Genomic DNA, 19,414 nt, shown 5'->3' with positions numbered 1-19,414 from the left:
GATGAAATATTATCGTTAAGTATTCAGCACTTTGTACTTTTTAAGATTTTATTATAATATTTTGTTCATCTTTATTTTGAATATCAGAACTCCTTTTTATTGACCGACTCTTTAAAAAATGTTTTTGTTAACCAAAATTTCCATTTATTGACCACCCAAAAAGGCTAGTCATAAAGTCAAATCTCTAATCTAAGCTACAAGCAAGATTAATGTACAACAGTAAATTCAATTAAATTGTTTCGAGCACTCATTTAAAATGGAAATTATTTCCAAGGGTCTAACAAATCAAGTTTATTATGCGTATCGGAAAGAAGGCTTTAAAATATTAAATAATACAATTATTAATTTAATTTTAATGCACTTCTGACGTATTCCATTTGAACTCTGTGTAACTTTCTTTTTGTTTCTTGGCTAATCTTTTCTTATCCCCTTCATACTTTCTTTACAGCAAATTTATCTTGCAACTAAAAAAGTAAATTAATTGATTTGGAAATTTCTTCTACGATTATCAATTTCACAGTATTTGTACGCTTTTGATAAATCCCCTGAGGCAAAAGGATACGCAGGGCAATACTTTACACACCTATTTGTTAAAACGGATAACCAATCTAAGGCCAAGAAGCGGTCTAGCATCGTTAAAAAAAAGAGAATAGACAAGGAAACAAATTTAAACCGAATTTTAGTGGAACATTTTCGGGCTAATGTCGATCGGTCGTTGTGGCGGTCAGTTTTCCTTTGTAAACACGTGTGCGAGGTTTTCCTTTGTTTAATTTTATTTTCTTTTTTACTTTAGTGCCCTTGGCCCTTCCCCTGCCCCTGGAAATGGTGCCCTTGCCCACAACATGACTTGCCTGTGTCCCCTGTGGCGTTGGATTTTATTGATTTTGGGTTTCCAATCTCCTCTCCTCCGATGTCTTCGCTTTTTAGGGGCGTTTTTCGGGCATTGTCCATGTAGAAGCGGTACATAGGAAGTCCATATACGAAGATTAGAAAATTTTTAAAATTTTTTTCCATTTTTGGGGGAGGCGTTCTGGGAGTACAGCCCAACAATCAGCTACAAACGATATTGTTAGAAGATTGATGGGAGACTTTCTGGTGTAAATTGTTAACACTGTTTTCCCTTTGACTTTGGAGGTCTTTGCATGTTGGCCCAGGGCGGTCTGGGCGTGGTCCTCGCCCCCTTCCGCCCCTCTCTGTGTTCCACTGAAAAAGTGTTTTCCAGTGAGTCTTAAAACATCATTTGATGCCTTGAGTATGTATACTTAAGACGATCATGCCTAAGCAGCCTTTTTAGGCCAGTAATTTACTAATGAACCTGGCGATGCCAGATACGAGGTGAGTCGGGACTTTTGAAATATGAAGGAGTTGCCCTAGTTGGAGCTGATTAAAGGATCTGCTTATAGGACATGAATTAGGGTTGCGCCATCGTTAATTAGGTCCTTTTAGGATTATTTGTAGCAGTCGATCTCAGGGATTAAGGTAAATCAGATCGCGATATGTGGTCCAATTAGGCTATAAACACACAAGAGAATATATTAGGGATAATTTAGGAAACATTTGAAATATTTTGAAATGTTTCAATACTAACATTGATAGTACTACTTACACCTCATTTTAGAACATAAGTGGTTTAGAATCTGTTTGAATTAAGTACGCTTTACTTTGGTTTATTATACGTATATTTTCATACCTCGCCCTATTTATTTATTGAAATTAAAATTACCCACTGTCTATAGTAATAAAAAATGTTTTCCAATTCCATGAATAACAAGAGAGAACGCTATAGTCGAGTTCCCTGACTATCTAATACCCGTTACTCAGATGGTGAAAGTGCACAGGACAGTCTTCAACACTGACAGTTTTTGGCGGTTTGTGGGCGTTAGAGTGGGCGTGGCAAAAAGTTTTTTGACAAATCGATAGAAATTTACTAGACTAATATAAAAATGAAAAAATATCAAAACATTTTTTAAAAGTTTGGGCGTGGCAGCTTTAGGCGGTTTGTGGGCGTTAGAGTGGGCGTGGCAACATGAATCGATAAACTTGCGCTGCGTCTATGTCTCTGGAGTCTGTATGCTTATTCTCAACTTTCTAGCTTTTATAGTTCCTGAGATCTCGACGTTCATACGGACGGACAGACAGACGGACAGACAGACGGACAGACAGACGGACAGACAGACGGACAGACAGACGGACAGACAGACGGACAGACAGACGGACAGACAGACGGACAGACAGACGGACATGGCCAAATCGACTCGGCTATTGATCCTGATCAAGAATATATATACTTTATGTGGTCGGTAACGCTTCTTTCTGCCTGTTACATACTTTTCAACGAATCTAGTATACCCTTTTACTCTACGAGTAACGGGTATAAAAATGACACGGCATTGCAAGAGTTCTTTGTGTTTTTTTATTTAACATAAACTGCAAACAAATTATTTTAAATAAATAATCAATTTTGTGATTGCTTCAGTGTTGCCAAACCAAATAAATATTTATTGATCCCCTCACTTAGGACCTCGTAGATAACTCCATCTGGTTAAGAACGCAAGATGGAATCAATCCTTGTGGACAACCCAGCTAAAAGTCTTAGACAAAAGCCCCTGTAAACATCATATGAACATCAAATCAGCTCAGGATTACAGCAGAGCAGCGTCTTTCACTTAAGATACTAGTAAGAAAATCGTTTTTCAAACAAAAAACTGTACACATATGAGGACAATGGAGGAGACTCTGGCAAGCCGCGCATTTCTGGCCAACAACTAGAGGTAAGACACAAAACACACATCAAACAGAAAACGCTTCAAATTTGCTCATTGTTTTGTCAAAATACCAAATAACATAAGCGACAAGATCTCATTTTCCAATTTCCCAAAAGGGAAGCGAACTAATAGGGCTGTGAGCAACCAGACCGGAGAGCAATAGGTCATGTCATAGGTAAAATTTGAGCAATTTAAAAGATTATCACGTTAGGGATCTGTCTCGAGAATGGAACAAAAACAGAACTTTGTTTGACTGGCATGCACTTACAGTGAAGAAAAAACGTATATTCTCAAAATGTATATTAGTATAATATATTTTCAAATTTTATATAGAAACAATTAATTACGTTAAAAATAAAGGTATATTTTAGGAAACCGTATTATATTTTATTTAGTTAATCAATATTTGAAACTCGAAAAAGTAGCTCCTTCAATAATGTACTTTCTGTAAATTTCTAAGACTTAATTTAAGTCAAGTTTAATTTGGTATAAGAGATACTTCTCTTTACAATATATGTACCTAACAATTTTTTTTGTATTTTTCTCAGTGTGATTGGCTACACGTTTAGTCCTGAATTCGCATTTGAATCGGGATTCGGATTCGGTCGAGCAGACAACCGATCATTATTTCAGCTATTCTCTGGAAATAAGTTGCGAAGAAAGGAACCTTTTTTGCTGCTCGATGCGAGCAATCCCCGTTGTCGTCTATTCGAAATGGTCCAGCACCAAATTAGAGCTCGTTAAAAGGCACACTTTTGTGTGGGCCGGAGCGCAGAGGAGCAGACAGAGAAGAGGATTCAGGATTCTCGACCCGGAGTCGAGACAGGGGATTACCCCCGGCAGAGTGCGAGTCGGTCTGGGATCACGTTTCAACAGATTCTACTGCAGGGGCTGAGCATCCCGGGCTCGTTGTCGGGGCTATTAATAAGCCTGGCGGTTGGTGGCTGGTGACAACACGTGAAACTCCATGACGTCTCACTGTGATGTTGGGCCAACCTACCTCCAACCCTCCTCCGCCGGGACAATGGTTAGCCTTGGCAAACACGGCAAATTTCCCAAAAACGTGTTTACAAATATTTTCAAAAGCGGCCCAAACAATGCGACAGCCTCGGGGGGAATCTGTGGCCCTATTGTGCGCATTTTGCATGACTTTTCCTTTAACCGGCCCATGTATATCTATCTATTGCCTCCTCGCTGTCTGTTGTTCTTTTTCAAATTGTTGCTTCTTTTCAGATATCGGTTTCTGTACCATATATCCTCATCAAAGCGTCTATTTGCTGCTTCGGTTTTTCTCGATTCACTTTTTTCGACGCTCATTATTCTCCATGATTGAGTAGTTGCAATATCTATAAATTGGTATGTTCTTATGGATTTCTCTATTGATGGTCTCGCCTTTGAGTTCTTGGAGCTCGGAACAAATGTCGGTTGGTAAATAAACCGATATCTCTTTTTTTGTTTGGGTATAAAGTTTATTGTTTGCAAAAATATCATGAAAATATTGAAGTGAAAAGAAAGATATCACAAAATGAAGGTCGGAACTAAGCTGTTATAAGAAACTGTTGATAAAATTAATTTTACATTCTCTAGACACAAACGAACGCATTTAGATTGAAAGTACGTTTAAACTTTAATTTTATATTTCAAAAATAGTTCTAAGGTTTTGCGTCATTCAAAAGAATTTAATTATCTCTCCACCAGTGCTAAAATAAATATAAAATAAATGGATGCATAATTAAGTTTAGTGAAATGCCTCTGGGTTATAACCCATTAGCTGTTATGATGCTGGACTTCACTAGACTCCATAGGCTTAAGAGATGGCACCCTCTTAACTTACCATTCAGAGTTCAATACAAATTCTATACACAACATTTACACTTCATCGAAATACATCACCTCTAGGCCACACCCAAACTAACACCTAAATTCACAATACAGCAAAATTACACAATATCAGATCAACATACTTAAACTGTTTACTTAATAGCCAATGTTATCAAACGATTTTATTAATTGCCCACTGGGCAGATGTAAAGATTCAAAAATACTGGGGCTCAGGTTAATGAATTCAGGGTCTAAATAATATTTTTGTATTTAATTTTTTTTAGTAAGTATAAGATGGTAAAAATATTTATAAAAGCATTACAATATTTTTTAATTACCATAACTCCCATAAACTCCCTACGCATTAAAAATACAAATTTAAATATATAATTTGTAAATAAATAACAACAATATTAATATTACAATAATGTTTTTACTCATAGGTCATGTATGTTACATATGTAAGTCCCACGAAATGTTGCATTTAAATAATCTAAGTTGTCTACATTGGAATAGTTATATTTTAAACTACATTTCTTGTCAAATGTTGTTGGTATACATATGTATGTACCAATAAATATTAATTTATTGGCTAACCCAAAAGGTATTAAGTAAGATTATTGTTGGCCATTTTACTTTTAAGGATCGGTTCTCCGCATAATTTTCTTGTCCATAATGTTCCTTTCAGAATACCAAATTTGCTCTAAAATCCATATAAGTATATTCATATCCCAAATATGCATAGAATAATAGATTTCTTCTTGATCCTCGGCAAATTACTCTTTCCATGTACCTTATCTAGGGATATTATCGGGAATTTCTTGAATACTCGCATATCGGCTGTGTTATTTCAATTTTGCCTAAAAAAACATGCACATGTAGATGGTCTGCCAATGATAACAAATTTCATACGTAAAGATTACTTAAAAGGAGCTCAGTGCGTAAAAATGTTATTGTAGGATTATGTTTCCTGTTTCTTTGAAAAAACGCTCAATACAAAAACACATATATGTTTGACAATAGGTCGGATCAATTCGAATAGGAACAGGAATAGAAATAGGAATAGGAATAGAAATAGAAATGGAAGTGCATGTGAGGCCATACATGGGACCACAAATACTGTGTGGGTCTTGGGTTTCGATGGTCAACCGCTATGTTGGCTTGCCACGGTAGTCGGATCGAAATGGATGGGATCTACAAGGATCGGTTCGGATTTTATGTGCGGGTGTGCGAGGGAGCGACTTCTTCTTTCATCTTGTCTGCTTTTTGGCCTCTGGGCGTTCGGTAGGCGACATGTAGGTAAACAAGGACATATTCGTGTATCCGTAGGGATGATATCTTCTTGAAGGCTTCTTGGCATCGGTGATTAGCTCTTTTGTTGGCAGCGTCTTGCTCCTCGCCCTCGATCCTACCTCTTCTGCCTCCGCCGCTTTGTTGATCTCTATGTGGAAGTACAAAAGTGCACAATGTCCGTATGAGATACTTGCCTTCTCTAGTAGCAACTCAATTCGAACAAGAACGTTTATCTTTCAATCTTTTTGCTGAATTGTCCCTCATGCTCTACCTTTCTCGATATTTGTAACAATTGTAAATATTTAATACTACAGCAGAGAATGGGAAGTCTATTGCATACTTCAGCAGGAGCCATTTGTTTAGTTCCTATCTATTTCTTTTCTCGGAAATACTTAAAGTTTAAATCAAAAACTAACTGATGGTTGAGGGATACGTTTGGCAATACTTAAAGTTTGGGTTAGACTTGGAATAAGTAATTTGTTTTAAAGTAGGTTGTATTTTAATGTAGTGTTTCACTTTTATTGTTGAAATTAATATGGCTATTCATAAGAATTTATTAACTACATATGTAAAAGCTACAAATTTGGATAATTAACACATACACCACACGATAAAATATGCTTAGTAGCTAGAACTACTAACGTTTATGTTAGTCTTAGTTTTGTAAACTATGCTATGATCTTTAATAAATATATAATCTAAATATTTCTATTTACAAAGTCCGAGTGCTGCGTTAATTGACTAAGCTACTTTGGGTGCAATTACCTTTTATTAATAAAGCTAGACAATATTGTCGAATTCAGATGTCTATATGATTATTTTTAAGGAAAAAAGAATTTAAAATCGTTTTACTTATGATATTCTCAAACAATAAATTTGTTTTATACCAAAACTATGCGGAAATTACAAATGGAAAATAGCAATGTGTAATTGCTCTTAGCATAATAAGTCATTTCAGTTTAAACTATGTTTTTTTATTTATAATTTGATAGCTAAGAATATATATTGAAGAATGGGAATAGCAAAATAGAGATGTAAGAAGAGGTTAAAACTTTGCAGTTATTAAATCATTAAATCATTGGTTATATGGTCATTATACATACACATAATCCAAAAGTAGTAAATGATAAAATCTAATAAATATTTGATTGTCATAAATTAATAAATAATCTCTGGGTATTATCCCATAATCAATTTACGGTTACCCAGAGATCGTTTTGCTTAAATTAGATGGATTTGCATAGCACACGACGAGCTCATGCCCAAAAAGGCTCACTTCTTTAATCACATATGAGTGAACACCTATCGCAAAGGTTCAATTACAATATCAAACAGATCTCCTTGTTAAACTGAGATCATTTATCACATATGGTAATGGGATAGCCGAGATATAGCAATTCCTCAAGAAACCAATCGCTTCGAACTGATTACGCATATCCTCGACGGCATCTACTCGGACCGAAGTTCACACATGATCCTGGATAGTGGAATCTGGTTAACCAATTCCTGGTCACAATTTCTATCTTAGAGGCTCAATTATCGCACTGGTTGGGATCTGGCAGAGATAGCCACTTCTACTTCACAGCAGATACTAATCGGAGTGGCTATCTCTAGACCAGATATCCCAAAAGTGAAGTGTGAGGGCACCCGAAAGTATCTCAATCATTCACATTCGTTATGCTCTATTCATTGTTCTGTAAGTATCTGGATGCGAGGGATTTATGGTTATCAGTGATGTGCAATCTAGAAGTGCAGTACGTCTACTTGCATCCCAGATTATGCTGAGCAGTGATCCCAACTGCAGACGAGATGTAGATAAGGCAGCCAACAACTAGCTGGGTTCTATGATCTTTGAGCACTTGGTTTACAAAATATTTCCCTCTGTTTTCACTGCACTTCAAGATCCAGTGCCAGCGATAAGATCAACAACTCAACAATGGAACCCTCCTGTCGGAGCCTCAAATTTCATGCATAGCTATTTTTTCAATAAATATTTCCCTGTCTGCCGACGCGTCATTGCAAATGATTTAGAATGTCTGCGCTCAGCGCAGCCAAAAATTAAGAAAATATATATACAACTAAGTAGGAACTTCAAATATTGTTCCAATCGACTTGGCGGACCTTCAGACACTTGCTATCGTCCCGAAAATAATTCTTTCTGCTTGTCTACTTCTTTCTGAGCGTTTTCCTAGTCCTTTGTCAATATTTGCCGTACAAGTGCAAAGAAAACTTCTATTTGCCCAGCGAGAAACGCTTGTGTTAATCGACGACGGCAGCTATATTGACATAGAGCTCATTAGATACCTTCTCGAACACTTGCTGACCCTGAGTCTGAGGGTATTTTTCAAAGTTACGACGTGTTTGTCGGAGGGGAAATTCAATTTTTCATCCCAAAGGTGTTTGTATTCTTGATCTCAGCATCAATGAAAGTAACGATAATGACTGTACGTTACTACAAATGTGCATGCATGTGTTTGGTCATTTTCATTCTTCTATAGCAGGCTTTAACACAATATTATCTTTAAGTAAATTCTATATTTGTTATAAGAAAAATTTACCTAAGCTAATTATTTGCCCACGACTTATTCTTATCTGGGTAGACATACTATTGCTTGATTTGGATATACTGAACTATGTTGAACGATGTATATTTTTGTATTTACTGGTAAAATGGTGTGTTAAATAAAATAAAATATACGTTTTTTTAATAATTTTAAATTTTCTTAAAGATAATAAAGGAAGTTAGCATCGGCAAACCACACCTTATATACTAGCGCAATGTATTATAAATTATTATAGTCAATGACGAAACCGAGATTTCCTTTGTAAAACTTTCTATTATTTTCCGACTTTGTTTTGATTAAATATATCCGAAATGTCAAGAAACTGGTGCATGCATAATTAGAATGCTTAATGCTCAAAAACAACGAGGCTGGCGTTGCCTTTCCTTTATTGGGCTAATCATTTTCCTCTTGATCCTATGGCAGCTTCATGATATAGTCGCTCGACTTTTATCAATTTAAAAGCGATATTATATATTGTCGAAAATATGGTGTTTACAGAGTTATAATCACTAACAACGACGTCCGTTTTAATTACCGATTAATCCTAGGAAAGCTACATAATAAATACTAGCCTGTTGATACTGATCAAGAATATATATGTACATATAATTTAAATTGTCGCCAATGTCTCCATCACTGCTTAGTTCTGATTAAAATCTTCAGGGGTATACATAGACAGACATCTAGAAGTATTTTGTAATTTGTAACGTTTACGTTTAACTTTTAATTTTTGAAGTTGTAGTCACAATTGAATTCTTAAAACTATTGTGGCATTGAAGAAGGAATATGTTAAATTCACCTAACTTCTCCTTCCTTTAACTTTAACTAAAGAGTTAACAATAAGACAAATAACAAGAGAGAACGCTATAGTCGAGTTCCCCGACTATCTGATACCCGTTACTCAGCTAGTGAAAGTGCGAAGGAGTCTTAAGCACTGACAGTTTTTGGCGGTTTGTGGGCGCTAGAGTGGGCGTGGCAAAAAGTTGTTGGGCAAATCGTGTGAAATTTATAAGACTAATACAAAAATGAAAAAATATCAAAACATTTTTCAAAAGTGAGGGCGTGGCAGTTTTGCGCGGTTTGTGGGCGTTAGAGTGGGCGTGGCAACATGAATCGACAAACTTGCGCTGCGTCTATGTCTCAGGAGTCAGTATGCTTAATCTCAACTTTCTACCTTTTGTAGTTCCTGAGATCTCGACGTTCATACGGACAGACAGACAGACGGACAGACGGACATGGCCAGATCGACTCGGCTATTGATCCTGATCAAGAATATATATATACTTTATATGGTCGGAAACGCTTCCTTCTGCCTGTTTCATACTTTTCAACGAATCTAGTATACCCTTTTACTCTACGAGTAACGGGTATAAATATATATAATATAAAAAATATAAAACCCATATCGCAGAGAAAGCCCCTGTTGACCATAACAATTAGTTCCAACCGAAGGAAGCACTGTTTGATTTTGATCAGGGAAGGCAAATGCACATAGTTATATAATTTTATAAATAGGGGAATATAGTATATAAGGGATACGAGCGAGGTACAGTCAGTTCAAGGGCAAAATGAAAGAGGACCACCATGATACGACAAGTTGAGCATATCAAAGATAGTTCGCTATGCTCCTTTTGTAAGCCATTAGCACTCCCTTGAGAAATGGTGTTTTTGTTTGCTGTTTCCATATCAAGTTGTGACTGATATTCGGCTTCCGGTCGCCCCGATATTTAACAATTGCATGTAAATTGTATTAGCAACGCATCCTCTTTTTATTAGCCTTGTCCGGCAATTTCAATGCTAAAAGGCTGCAAAGGACTCTGAAATTGCTCAAGGCCGTTCAGGTACATCCTGGCTGTTCTTTGAGAGGATTTATTCAATTGCATTCTTCTGAATTGAATTGGCATGTAAAATGCACTCGCCATGTTTGCGTGCAATTGTGACCAATTTTAGTGCGACGATTCTGTAGTGTGGTTCAAAATTCGAATGCTCTGAATGGGCCAGAGATGTCCTGCGGAGCTACGCACGAGTGCCTCTCAATGGACAGGACAATGCGCACATTCTTCGCCGGCAGGACCTCTCGCCAGCATTCACACTCGACGGTCGAGTGAGAAAGCATTGTCCTTTGAGAGGCCAACACTCATTCAGCACTCGTTTCCCCGCAGACAATGCAACATTTTATCTGCACATGCGCAACGAATGCTCCGCTGGTCCATTGAACGAAATCCATTCCCAATTATACATACATTTATTGTCTACTTATATTGTTTTTTCCAGGCGGTCTATGGATCTGGCTAGCATGCCTTTAACATGTCCCTGCTTGCTGTTGGCCATAAGTCCCAACGATTCTTTAGCCAGATCTCAGCATCCATCCATCTACACTCAGGGAAACTGGCAAATATTCAATATTATAAAATAAAATTCATATCTTATCATCTATTAAATATACACATACAAAAATGTGCGTTTTCCAAAATACTTAAGCTCTAACTTAAGACATATATTTTATTATTACAAAATAATACTTAGACGGTTAATAATTTCTATAATAATATATTTATATATATTCTTAAACAACGAACATATCTTTAAGCGTAAACATTTACATGTACTTCAAAACATATAGTTTCTCTCCGTGTATCTGTACCGACTCCAGATTTACGATACACTATTCTTTTCTGATGCTTAATCGTTCTTTTGGCGATTGGAAAACATTTTCTCTGTCCTGAGATAGACAATAGCTCCACAGGCTTTCCGAAGTTTCGCCTTCGTCATTGCCTCCTAAAAGATCGTCCACCATTTTCGTAAAGTATCCACGGCATTTTCCAGGCAATTAATTGTTTAGTTGGCATATTGTTGTTCGCTTTTCAGCTTCCCACCTTCAATTACTCATAGGTGCTGCTGCCATTAATGGTGACAAAGAGTAGTCCTTTGAAAGCAATTTCGGTCGCTAAGTAGCTAACAATAGTTTGGCAATTATCAATCGTATAACGCACTCTTTTTCAAGAGCTGCTCTTTTGAGGCACGCAGTCAGCTGCGGATTCCTGGTAAAAGGCAAATTATTGTTAATAATCATATAATAGACGGCCATAAATTTCGAGTCAATTTCTAAAGGACATAGCCATAGTCCCACACAACATTTACATTGTAGAACTGTGACTGTATCCAAAAGTAATCCATAGGATAACCCAGATGTACTCCCCGTTTTGTTCACGTCAATTTGGTGGCAATTGAAGTACTTTGTTTTTTAAGAATACCTAGAAAAGAATCTAATAACAACAAAATGGGAAAGTAATGCTGTGGATAAAATAAATATTCCTTTGGGTCACTTTTGTTTATTCCTTGTCCTTTTTTAATTTAGAGATCTGTTAAAAAATATTGAATAATTGAAGTGCGAATAGAAATTTCTACACTAACCGTTTTTGCCGGCTTGTGGGCGTGTCAAAAAGATTTTTGGCAAATCGAATAAAAATTTACAAGACTGACAAAAATGTGAAAAAATATCGAAACATTTTTCAAAAGTGTGGGCGTGGTAGTTTTGGTCGGTTTGTAAGCGTAAGTGGCAAAAAGTTTTTTTGCAGATCGATAGAAATGTACAATACTAATAAGAAAATGGAAAAATATCAAAACAGTTTACAAATGTGTGGGTGTGACAGTTTCTCTGCAGTCTGTATGCTTAATCTCAACTTTCTAGCTTTAATAGTTCCTGAGATCTCGACGTTCATACGGATGGACAGACAGACGGACATGGCCAGATCGACTCGGCTATTGATCCTAGTATACCCTTTTACTCTACGAGTAACGGGTAATAAAAATGACTATAAAATATACTGCAGTGGAAAACGTTTAAAAAATAAAAGCAATATATGTGGATCTATTACAAAACCGCCACAAAGTATATAATACTTATATTTGCATTTGTGTAACTTAAGGGACTTGTCTACACAGATCAAAAAATATATACGGAATATGGGTAATTCTCTGATGTTGCACGCGACATTTGTACGCATTCAAACGAAAAAACAACATGTACTTAATTTTAATTTTTAATAATTTAAAACTTGTAGCTCTTGGTTAGCACTATAATTAGTGTAAAGGTCGATTTCGGACAATTTTTCGTTTTCAAGATAATTACAAAAATGTAAGATATTCGCACGCGACACAGACAGAAGTCACTTTTTCGCTAACCAGTTCAAGCACTGATTTCAGCGAAACTTGATGAAAGATTTTTGTGCAATTAATTTTAATGTATTATATATCCATTCATCCTAATAATGTATTTGAGTTGACTTAAAAATATTAGGTAGTTTTTTTTATTTAATCACTTTCGCACGCGACATTTTCTTCTATTACCATTTCTTGAATTTTTTAAATTGTTGTACACATTTTAAGTATATTAGAATAACATAGAATGCATTTAAAATTTTTTTTTAATATATTTAAAAAAATTTTTAAATTAATTTTAGACTTAACAAAATATCTTTAATAAAGTTCCAAAAATTTACATATGAAAAACTTAATTACATAACTTAAATTATATAGTTGAAGAAGTCAAACACAATTTTTTAAATGAATATGCTGTTCTAGCAGCTTTTGTCTGTTGGCCATTGCAACAAAACCAATGCATCTGGCTTATACCAGATATGCGTTGCACATCCTTCCACTTTTTAACTAACTTATTATACAGTGACATATTATCAATATGTGAAGATGATATAAAATAAATATTAATTCCATTTATGTTTTCTCCGTAATTCTGGCCTTTTGCATTCGTTCCTTGTTCTTTAATTTCTGCATTTCCATTTTTCAATTCAATGTGTTTTTCTTCTTGCCTTTATTCATCTAAATTAAATAAAAGTTTTTTAACAAAAAAAAACCATATGTTTACCTTTGAATAAATTCTTAAAAACAACGATGTGCGTATAATTAACAAAACTATATTTTATTAAATTTGATGTCCAAATACATATATGTTTGGACACAAGATTGGAAGATCACTGGACAAGAACTTTAGGCGCACTGATAACAAATGTTCTTTTTCGATGTCGCACGCGACATTAATAGAAACTGATAAGCTCATGGGAAGTTAACCGTAACTCGCATCGTTTCTTTCATATTTTGTATATATTCTTTAACTATATACCTAGATGTAAAATTGGGAATATCGATTCATAGTGACTCTGCATATTAGTGAAAAAACCCCACTTTTATAGATTTGGAATTTTTTAGCGGCGGTTGTACTTTCTGTAGAATTGCCCATATAATTGCGTGGCCCAGGGTGCGGGGTCTGTGGAGCGTGGTGCGGGGTGCGTGGTGCGTGGTTTGTGGTGCGGGGTCCAGGGTGCGGGGTGCGTGGTCTAGGGTGCGGGGTCCGTGGTGCGTGGTCGAATTCCTCAAATTTTTAAATATGAATAATTTTTATAAAAAATATATTTTATTTTTTTTAAGATTTATGTATTAAATAACCATAATAATTTAATTTTGCCTGTAAAGTTTTTTAATTATTTAATTTATTTATTAGTTCAAATTACTAATATACCAGTATAGAAATATGAATTAGTATATTATCAAGTTAATGATTAATTTTGGAGTAGATATTTTTTTTGCAAATATTGCAAGGGATCCGGTTGCGAGAAATGCAGATCGTTGTTTATAAAAGGAACCGAGCATTTAACAGCTCCATCAGAGCTTTCCCTACATGAGAAAAACTAATAGATAGAATCGGACTTTGGAATGCTAACGAGTTTTTTTACTATATCTGCAAAGTACACATTGCAGTTTTTGAAAACCCTTTTTTAAACTAATAAAAAACAAGTGTGTGGCGGGATGTGACTTTAATTAAGCTTTTCCCAAATAGTTTATCACTGCGCAAAAGTTTTGTTTGGAAAGTATTTGCCTTTTTGCTATGGTATAAGTACACCTATGAGATTTTAAAAATGTTTAATAAAGAATGTGACTCATTAAATCATACGCGACTAATATATTTTTCGATTTTTTTAAATTTAATATAAAATTGATAAACACATTTCCATATTTTTTCTATGGACGGCTTTGGTTAAACTAAAACGAAACAGAACCGTATTGTTACGCACAGATTTTAGTCAGCAATAAAATTAAATAAAAAATTAAACAAATTTCTTGTTCCCACTCCCCATTTAATATAAAATTGGTAATTACATTCCCATTGTTTTCTGAAGGCATTTGCATAGTACGCTGGCTACAGTTCACTAGAACTTTAAAAGACGGATTCAAAACGGTCAAAAGTCTTGGCCAAACAAGCGCTTGTTAACCCAATTTAGGGATCTGTTGAAGAGATCTGTTGCCAACCTTCGGAATGCAATTCGATACAATTATGTGTCTAATGAACTGGGCGATTGAGGGTGTTTTAGTAAATTCGTGTTGAGCGATATAAAGGATCGCTTGTGCGCAGATCAAAAGCGAAACCGAGACGAAGACCACCAAGCCAAATGAATTTTCCGCTTTGATCCTGCCGTGGCCGCTCACCATTGTAACTGCTAATCGCACCAGGTGACGGATGCGTCGGCTTGTCGGGCACCCAGAATCGGGGATATAGCATATACGAGTAGTAGTGACAAGGGAATAGTTCGGAGGTGTCTCTTTTCATGCGCCCGTGCATTGTGCGAAAAGTAGCAGTTTCCTCTTCTCCGATTCTCGCTTTGGGCCGCCTCGCCTTTTGTGATCTATGTGGGTAGTCCTGCGTGTCCTTTCTCTCTGCATGGGCCACGAAAATTGTTACATAGACACTCTCAATTTGCTTTTGCTTTCAAATTGCCGACAAATTGGCCTTAGGCGAGGGCCACCAACATTGATTGCCCATCGTGATTTGTGATTTCCAACCATCTAAGAGGTCTGACTAGAGCTCACTCTATGCTTAGTAGGTTGAACTATCTGGAGCCAGAGTTGCAGCTCTCGCACATATGGCTTCCGATTTGCAACGCTTCTCCGATTCTTTGACCCGAAAACTGAAAGGATCTGAGGACGAGGACAGGATCGAGCAGGAACGTGTATCCCATTTGAAACGGTTGATTGGGTTTCTAATAGGATTTATGTCCTGCCTGCATCTTTCTCGTTTCGAATTGATTCGTTGCACTCGGTTGAGATTCAATAACGAGCTCATCTGTTCGATCGAATGCGTTTGTTTTCATTTGCCAATGTTCCAGGTAATCCAGCCAGGAAATTTCAATTTCTTCGCTATCATTTCTTTCGCTTCCATGTTTATTTAGGATGTTAATTGGTAATTGGCCCACTTCATGATAACGAATTTTGGTCTTAGCTGGTATTTCTGTAGCAAAATAAAACAAATATTTGAAAGTAGTGCCGAGCTGCTAAGAGCTGCTAAGCTGTTTAAATCTGTGTACTTCTTGTGGATCAATGTATTAAGAGGGCAATAATATAATATAAAAATATTAGTTCGATCTGTTTGATTTCATTTTATGATTCCCTTAAATATTATAAGCAAATGTTCACCTATTAGTGTGAATAATATATATTGAACTTACCCACTTCTATAAGGAATTCAGATTATAATTTTGTGTATATATCCAGTTAATGACATTCAAAAGGCTCTCAGAGGGATTTCAATTTAAAATATAATCCGAAGAGACATTATTCATAAGCCAGAGGATTTAAAAACCAAAACGTGGGTCTGGTTCGTGCATATGTATGTACCTACATATGTAAATCGCTTTACAATTTGACTTGATATTTATGATCTTCCATTATACCAATTCATACCAATATTATTAACAATAATTTCCCTTTTACCAATATCTCCATTTGACTTGGGTGCCTACACTGAAAAGAGCATAATCCCTACCGTTTGCTTATTTTGTATAATTACTAAAGTATTGTTCGCTTGCAAGCCCAAGAGAAATCCTTTTCACGGGACTGCTCATTGTTCCGCCGCTGAACACAAAATTTGGAAAAATAATTAAAATGTAAAATCCAGCAAATTAGAAAATGTCATCCATATAAATACGCATATTAAACACCATAATTTGATAGTATCAGGAATTTCAATACTGTATTAATCGCGTTATAAGAACTTTACTGAAATATTTAACACAATAGATTTATCAAAAAACTTATTAAATTGGGTTAAGTCTACGACAATTACAACCATTAACGAATGTATATTTTACAAGCCAAAGCCTATATATATTAAATATAATCAAAAACAATGAAACACTGATTTCGTTTCTTTTACTTTAATTGTTTCCCGACTGTTTCTGAAGGAGATACCGGATATAATTATCCGATTTCGATAAATATAAAGCTGAAATTGTATACTGAAAAATACGAGTGTATACCGTATATTATTTATAAAATGTATTCCTTTTTTCCATTATGCTTATGGCATAAGTCTACCCCATTCCGACTTATGAGTAAAATAGAAAGAAAGACTCCTTGAAAAGTTTCATTCAGATATGTACATGGCTATATAGAATCGGTTTTTAATACTGATTCCTTTATTCCTTTATTTGGAATTTCCTTTATTCCTTTCCTTTATTTGGTCGCAAATGTTTGCTTCACTACTTTACAAATTTCAGAATGAAATTAATTTACCCTCTGAAAGGGTATAATTATATAACTCGTGTCTATTATTTCCAATCTCTTATTTCTTTACGAAATTTATTTACGATTTTTTATTTTAATATATGTATATATATATCTTTTGGCTAATTTTAGCTAAAAGTACACGTATATAAAATTTTAATTTTAGAGTATTACATTAAAGAAAATAAGCCCATGTGAATTCAATGAAATCTTTTGTAATTTAATGTCAATAAAAATGGTAGAATTTAAGATCCAGAAGAATAATAATTTTAACAAATTGATGACAAAACTAATATTTTATCTATATATTTTTTGTTAACTTTTTAGTCCCTTAAAAGACTACAATTGTCATGTTTCTCAAATCTTGGAATACCTTATTATTAATTCGTTAAGTAATCTTCAAGCATTTGAGGACAAATTTAGATTGGCGTAGTAATTTCAATTTGCACAGAGAACGTGCTTGGTTCTAAGAAATCTTATTTTGCTTTATTCTGAATAGAACTTTTGCTTCGGTTACATTTGGGCCAACGTTTGGAACGAATTGATTCGCCTTAGAAGTTGGCGACATTGTCGCCAAAATACAATTATTCAACGGGCACGTAACTGACTTTTCACCCAAAAATAATAGAGAACGAAAAATAAAGAAGACTTTGCAGTGAAGTAATTGTGCCCAGAAATGTTCAGGCGTTGCAAATTGGAATATGCACTATAGGATATAAAAGGATGTAAAAGGATCGGGGGTGTATTTGTGGACATGCAACGTTTACTGTGACTCTACATCCCTCAAAAAACTATCCTATAGACAAAACCCATGCTGAGTCCTTTTCGAGACACAAAAAGATCCTGCACACTTCTTCTGCTCCTCAGCAATCCGTACTTGTTGTTCGGGTCACGTCACGGTTTTTAGCCGTCGGTGCCCATTTGACATTTGACAATTATTCATTTTTCGTTTTACTCGTTTTATTTCTTAGAAATAAAAGTCGGTCGCATCGCTTCGAATCGATTGGTTCCAAATCGTTGCAATTCAATTGCGAGCTGCCTTTTGGCTTTTTGGCATCCTGTTACCATTACCATTTCGTTTCAGCTGTTCGACACGATCTATTTGGTGTTTTACGCTCATTTCGAGATGAACAAAGTTTCAACCTCGGAATGTAAAGAGTTTTGGTTATGCGTAAATCGGAGTAAATCGAAATACTCCTACGAAATGATACGGTGGAAATCGCAATTTTCACGTTAATCCTAATTATCCTTTGAACTTAATTGCTTAATTAGAAGACTATTCGAGTGTGGTGTGTCGTAAAGGCTGGACCGAAGGTGTTTTAACGGAATTGGTGTAACGAATTTGATTTCGATATCAGTTCTTCTGGGGCGGTATATTAATATAGCCAGCGTGTCTGAATGAAACCATGATAAGATTGGTGGTATCAACGTCGGCTTCTATGTTTAATTCTTTCCCCAAGGTTTAACCGCCTTATAGTCAAACAAATTTCTGGCTTCGATTGCAGGGAGAGCATCCAGGGAATGCATCCAGGGATTAGGGAATTAATTAGGGATTCAGGGAATCAAATTTATCTCTGGAGGATAAGCTATGAAAGGGAACGCACCCATTAATGTAACCAAATCTTTGAATATTTCAACTCATTACAGAGATATCTCTGTTAGTACGGCGGATCAATGGCTTCAATGATTTTACCTGTAACATCATTAAGCTATAGCAATGTCTCACATAAAAATTACGTTGTCTTCATGTTTGGTAACATTTACATAATAGTTACATATATACTTTTTATAAGTTATCTTGCGTGACTAGTTTTACTTAAGTGTAAGCTTGGTGCTCTACGAAGATAAAAAAGGTATCCCTGCTGTATTTATATTTTTAAAGAAACATCTGATATACACCGAATAAAAACCCTATATGATTAAATACTGTCACAGTAGGATTGCAATATTATTATCATTTCTCGACTCCGATGCCATGAGAGCAATATGATGTAGTCATCCAAACTTAATCAAATTATAACAGAAATTAAATAGTGTTAGAACTGGTCATAATTATTACTCTTAATAATCAAAAACAAAGAGGGTAATTTGTTAAATTTATTTATATATACTACGATAATTGTTCCAATCCTTACCGTTCGTCTTATTTAATACCAGCAATGAATACATGGCTATATCGCCTCAGCTGTAAATTCCAATTACCAATATGTTAAAAATAATTTATATGCTAACTTCACTGCAAGGCTAAGTAACAAGTCGAAGTAGATTATTGACTCTAGTCAGTTCTCCCTTCTCGTATGTGCACATACGAATCTTCTCAAAAATCCTCATTTGTATACGATTTACCAAGTAGTGATCGGAATAAATTTAAAAAAGCGGTTAAATGCTTTTAGTGTT

Source organism: Drosophila teissieri, chromosome 3L (genome assembly GCF_016746235.2).
Source record: "Drosophila teissieri strain GT53w chromosome 3L, Prin_Dtei_1.1, whole genome shotgun sequence".
In the NCBI taxonomy this organism is placed as follows: Eukaryota; Metazoa; Arthropoda; class Insecta; order Diptera; family Drosophilidae; genus Drosophila; species Drosophila teissieri.
Note: the sequence above shows the minus strand (reverse complement) of the source record.